A 6557-nucleotide genomic window follows, 5' to 3' on the forward strand; every position below is an offset into this window, starting at 1 on the left:
ATTGCTTCCAAGAGACACCATGAGCATGGAAACTCTTATAAAGGAAATAATTAATTTGGGGTTGCTTATAGTTTCATAGATTTATGATGGAGGAAGGTCATTGGCTAATAAAGGCACTGCCCTGGCCCGTTTAATTGGTTAGAGGATAGGTGGGAGGAGAAAACAGGACAGAACGCTGGGAGAAAGAGGAAGTGAGGTCAGAGACTCCACAGCTCTCTCGGGAGCAGACACCTCAGAGAGAAACGCCATGCCCCGCTCCCGGGATGAAGCTTGGACCCAGGATGGACTAGGCTAGAATCTCCCCGGTAAGCGCACCTTGGGGTGCTACACACAGATGATTAGGAATGGGCTAAATTAATATGTGAGAATTAGCCTAGAAGAGAATGGGCCAAGCAGTGATTAAAAGAATACAGTGTCTGTGTAATTATTTTGGGTAAAGCTAGCTGTAGGGGTGGCCGGGTGCTGGGGATGCAGCCCCGCCGTCCCTATTATTACATATGGCGCCCACGTGGACAACTGCTTCGACATAAAGCCTGAGACAGCTTGGGAAGTAATTCTAGAACAAAATGAAAGCATTGTGCCTGGTTTCTTGGTAGCAGCATTTTCTCAGTTCTACTCTGCTTACTAGAGGCAAGCAAGCGCCTCATCTAAGAGAGGCTTCCTGACTCAGCTTTAGCTGCAAAGCCTGCAGCTCATTAAGAGGTCCTGCCACGAAACACTTAAATGGTGTTGACAAAAAGCTGAACACATGCTTTTCAGTTTTCAGCCGTAACAGGAAAAAAGCTGTGCCGTTTAAAAATGCCAGCTTTCTGGGCTGTCCTGCCAGGGCAAACTCTGACTATTTGAGGCAGGAGGGCCGGCTACCAAGAGAGGACTTGAGTGTTGTCTGTTGTAGCTCACTTGCTGGCAGGGACCTTGAAATGCCATACAGTTGTTGCAGTAAACATGGCTACAGCCTGTATATCCGCCATGAGGCTGGAAAGCTAAGGAATGGGCTGGATCCAGCCGGCAAAGCCACGCCTTTAATCCTACTGATATTGCTTGGTAAATTAAAGACTCGTGTGGTCAGAAAAAGAGAGATATACAGTAAAGAGAGATTCAAAGACAAAGAAAATTTCTAAATGGTTTGAAGTGTGTTAAAAATATACGCAGACTAAAAGTTGAAGTTCTTAAAGTAAAAAACAAAAAAAGGAAGAGAGTTGTTGTGTGTGGTAGCACACGCCTTTAATCCCAGTGCCTAGAAGGCAGAGACAAACAGATCTCTGTGAGTTCAAGGTGTAGTAGTGTACACCTTTAATCCTGAATGCCTGGGAGGCAGAGACGGGCGGATCTCTGAGAGTTCAAAGCCTGGTTTACAGAGTTACTTCAGGTCAAAGATACAGAGAACCTGTCTCAAAAAGCAAAAAGTTAAAAGTAAAAATAAACGAAATAGAGGTTAAAACAAAGCTGTACAAAGATGGAAAATACACAGAGAATCTTGATACTGTATGCTATTATGCTCTCTTTGAATTATTTAAATGCTGAGGAAGGAGCAACAGATGCTAAAAGATATTTATTTATAAATGCTGCTAAACTAATCCAACATAGATATTATAAATTTGGATATAAGGATATGATACTTTGGAAAGGAGTTTCTTATTTTGTTTTCACAGAGGATGAGATGCTGTTCACTTCTTCTATTCCGATTTGGTATGATGGGCCACGCCCTCCTGAAGGGTTGCAGTGAACATCTTCAGAAAATTGCTTCGCTCAACTGCCAACTGAGATGAAACTAGCACACAGGTTATACCACGAAAGACCTAATTAACGACGCCCCCATTCAGCAGGAAGCAGTTTGGAGAGAAAAAACTGCGCCCATGTTCCCAAATATGGTTTATAAATGTTCTTTTATATTTAAAGGGGGATATGATATAGGTATGAATAATTTGCATTAGTATAGATTTTGCTTTATTGATAGAGATTTAAGGTCAATTTTGTTATATGTATAAGTGTTTCTGATTTTGATTAAGGTATTGTGATTGTGTAGTTCATTTAAATATGTAATGTATAATTAAGAAATATAGGTTGTTAATGGAAAATCATCGTTAATAGTAAAACTTGTAGTCATGTTAGTTAGATTTTCTAGATATATAGAGATATATTTTCGATAGACATTCTTCATGTCTTTCAAAGATTACAGAATAGGTCATTTAATGTTTTAGTAACTGAGGACTTTTCATGACAATGAGACACTCTGCTCCTGGCAGCACCAATCTACTTCAAGAGGAAGATGGGCATCGAAGAGGCATCTTATGGAGTTTGATAGCCATTTGGGCAAGAAACTGCTCTTGCCTGGACTATTGCATAAACTGGATACAGAGAACCCACAGAGAGAGGACTACTGAACTTGCCTAAGGTGAGATGATCTTTCGGGGTTCCTGATTCATTTTGAAAGAGTCTGCGAGACATTCTGCAGGACACAACAGATAGTGACTGAACTGACTTTGAATTTTCCTGCTTTATGGAAATGTCTGCTGGATACCATGGGCCTGAAGGCTGAAGATGGATGCCCCAACGGTACAAAAGAACTTTGGGTGACTGTCCAGGCAGCGAGATGTCTTTGTCATTTCTAGAGTTTGAAGTTTCTTGGTTCTTGTTTACTTAGGTAATATTATATCTTTCTGGAGTCTTTGATGGAGTTAAGAATAGTTAGTTATAGTTATAGTTTTCCTTAGTTATGATAAAGATTATTGTAACTTTTACTTGATAACTGTTTTGTTATATGTAATTTTGCTATGTTAAAGTTAAAGCCTTTTTTTTTTGTTTAAACCGAAAAAGGGGAAATGATAGAGGAAGGTCATTGGCTAATAAAGGCACTGCCCTGGCCCGTTTAATTGGTTAGAGGATAGGTGGGAGGAGAAAACAGGACAGAACGCTGGGAGAAAGAGGAAGTGAGGTCAGAGACTCCACAGCTCTCTCGGGAGCAGACACCTCAGAGAGAAACGCCATGCCCCGCTCCCGGGATGAAGCTTGGACCCAGGATGGACTAGGCTAGAATCTCCCCGGTAAGCGCACCTTGGGGTGCTACACACAGATGATTAGGAATGGGCTAAATTAATATGTGAGAATTAGCCTAGAAGAGAATGGGCCAAGCAGTGATTAAAAGAATACAGTGTCTGTGTAATTATTTTGGGTAAAGCTAGCTGTAGGGGTGGCCGGGTGCTGGGGATGCAGCCCCGCCGTCCCTATTATTACAGATTTAGTCCATTATCTTCATGGTGGGACATGGTAGCATTGAGGCAGACATGGAGCCAGAGCAGGAGCTGAGTGTCATCCATCTGGATCCACAGGCATCAGGAAGTGAACTTCATCTACCATAAGTGTAGCCTGAGCATAAGAGACCTAAAAACAACCCCCATGATGACACACTTCCTCCAACAAGGCCTCACCTATTCCAACAAAGCTATGCCTCCTAAGAGTGCCACTCCCTACGGGCACATGGGGGCCAACTACAGCCACACTGCCACATGCCCATGCACCATCTCTGGCTGTCCTTATTGGTCAGTATGGATGCTGTCCTTGTGTCCCAGTGGGCCCTTTGGTAGAAACTGACCCACTGACTATTAAATGTTAAAACAGACTGGAGTTGGGAAGGAAGTCTTGTCCTAGAGGAGACCTCAGATGTCAGAATATCATCATGGCAGGAAATAAGGAAAGAGAGTGTTTGTAGATGGGCCTGTGAGGAAAGGAAGCTGAATATGAACCCAAGCAAGCCATGGTCTGATGAGGAGCATGGAGGACTTAGGGCCTGTAGCTGAGATGATGCTGTCTGTGGAGTAAGGGAGGAACCAGAATTTTCAGGCAGTGGTTCTCACTGTGGTCCATGGTCCCTGCCACTCTCAGTGTCCCTGCTTCTGGACACAGTCTGATATTCTCTAAGATTTCATGTGGGGTACTAAGAGAGACATGAGATGCATTATTGGGAGGAAGACATTTGTTAAAAAGTGTTATTAACTCCATGGACAGATAGGAAACAGCAGAGTTGGGATCTCGGGACCAGACTCAGACAGATTGACCTGGGTTCTGAGGAGAGGAAATCAGAGTTCACACGGCAGATGTGGGGGTTCTCTCCTTGTACCTGTCCAAGGATGTGTGTCTCACAGCACAGGCCTGCAGCCCAGCTCTCTGATCCTGAGGCAGGAAACAAGGAAGCTGGTGAGATGCGGGGTGTGTAGTCAGCAAGCCCTACTTTGATGGAAACTCACTACCCTGGTGAGAGATTTTGGCTCATGGAGTTCTGTTAGCTGGGGACTCACAGACAGTGCTGTGCTTAAGAAGGAGAGGACCGTTTTCCATAGTTAGTTTTCTACTTCCACAATTTGGGTCCCCAAAATGAACTCACATCATTGGGCTTGGCTGTAGACACCTTTTCCCACGGAGGTATCTCTCTGGTCCCCACTCTTCTTTTATCCCTTAATATGTAATTTTCAAATGCTTTATTTAAAATGAACTTGGAAAATGCCATGGCCATGATTTATGCCCTTGAAGAATCTACATTATTTTTTAAGACATGGTCTCTTATTGGCCTGGAACTCAGCAATAATGCTATTCTAGCTGGACAGACATCACCACGACTCTGAATGTCACTTATTTGTCCAGAACTGGGACTACAAATTTATAATGTGTGTGCTCCCCATTAAACTCAAGTCCTCCTGTCCATGTACAAGGGCTTTCTAACTCAACTGTCTCTTTAGCTCCCTTGCATGCCTCTTATAACATGCCTGCTTCATGGGATGACAGTCACTGACCTGGCTGGGGTTTGGGCTTCATTCTGTTGGTTGTAGGAGAAGAAACATTGCCAGTGCAGCAGTCATGCTGATCTTCTATCTGCCTCTCAGCTGTTCCCTGTCTTCAGAAACATTAGGGGCCCAGGGCAGCTCTGCAGCAGACATTCAGGCACAGGTCTGCGAGTCACCAGGATCTGAGGCTAGTTCTCAGCTGTCCTTCTCCAAAACACAACCCATCAGAGGAACACTCCCCAGCTCCATGGTCCCTCATCCATATCCTTCTTTCTTTACTTCCTTCTGCTGCGTTGAACTCATGTCCCTCCCCTGCTCTCCATGCTTTGCACTCACAATGCCTCTATTGTCCCCCTGAAAACGGGCTCTCTGACTTTCCCTGTGAGTACAAGCTGTTGTACCCTGCAGATTCAATCTAAGGTTTAGAATCCCAGTCAGACCTCTGCTGCCTCCCAGTCTGTTGCTCTCCAGCCCTCAGCTGTTCTTACCTATTGAAGGGCTGAGCCCTTCTGAAAACCAGGGCCTGCAGGATCAAGTCTGTATTTCTGTGCCTTCCACAGCACTCCACTATCTGCTCATCTCTGTTCCTATGCTGTACTCTTCTGCTTACCATGGATTTAAGTCTGTTCCTAATCCAGTCCACACTTCGCTTTTGTTTTATGTGTGTCCAAGGTCTTGTGGAAGCCAGGGTGACCTTCAATTTTCCATGTAACTTCAGTTGACCTTGTACTCTTAGTTCCCCCTGAGCACTTCCCAATGTTGGTATTAGGGTGTCACCTACTGTGTCCCAATATTTGTTTCTTATAATCCTTTTGATTTTAGAAGTCAAACCATTTATCTTTATAAAAAAGCATTTGGGATTTTTATAGGATTGCATTGAACTTTGAGACTGTTTTGCATTGTAAGGAGTCATTGTATAACATTTACCATTATACAAATATCCTTACATATTTCAGTATTTTTCTAGTTTTCAAAAATTTATTTTCATGCAGCATGTATATGTATGTGACTCTAGAGAACCCTGACTAATACATTTCCCATCTCCATGTCCCACAACTGTGAAAACTCAGAGGGATAGCTCAGGTGAGGCCCTCTCCTGGGCCATTTACCTTTGTTTCCACCAGAGGAAGATTATCAGCACATAGACTGGTGTTATGAACACAGCTGCGGCCACTGTGGTTCACGGGTTCACATGTGAAGGATTTCTCTGGTCCTCTAGTCCAGCTGTGGTGACTGCGGAGGTGACAATGGAGGGGCTATGCATGGTGGCTGACTGCTGGGAAGAGATGAGGAGTGAGCATATCCTCTCTGGAGGAGGAGGAATAGGGAACAAAGTTCACACAGAGAAGGTGATGGAGGAAGGTCATTGGCCAATAAAGAAACTGCTTGGCCCTGTGGGTGGAGTAAACAGAACAAAATGCCGGGAGGAAGAGGAAGTGAGCTCAGACTCCATAGCTCTGCTCTCCTGAGCAGACGCCTCAGAGAGACGCCATGCCCTGCTCCCTGGCAGACGCACGCCATGAAGCTCCGACCCAGGATGGACATAGGCTAGAATCTCCCCGGTAAGCGCACCTTGGGGTGCTACACACAGATGATTAGAAATGGGCTAAATTAATATGTGAGAATTAGCCTAGAAGAGAATGGGCCAAGCAGTGATGATGGAGGAAGGTCATTGGCTAATAAAGGAACTGCCCTGGCCCATTTTATTGGTTAGAGGATAGGTGGGAGGAGTAAACAGAACAGAACGCTGGGAGGAAGAGGAAGTGAGGTCAGAGACTC

The sequence above is a fragment of the Microtus oregoni genome, unplaced genomic scaffold (assembly GCF_018167655.1).
Source record: "Microtus oregoni isolate MIOR12 unplaced genomic scaffold, Mior012 000117F_ref0000505, whole genome shotgun sequence".
NCBI lineage: Eukaryota > Metazoa > Chordata > Mammalia > Rodentia > Cricetidae > Microtus > Microtus oregoni.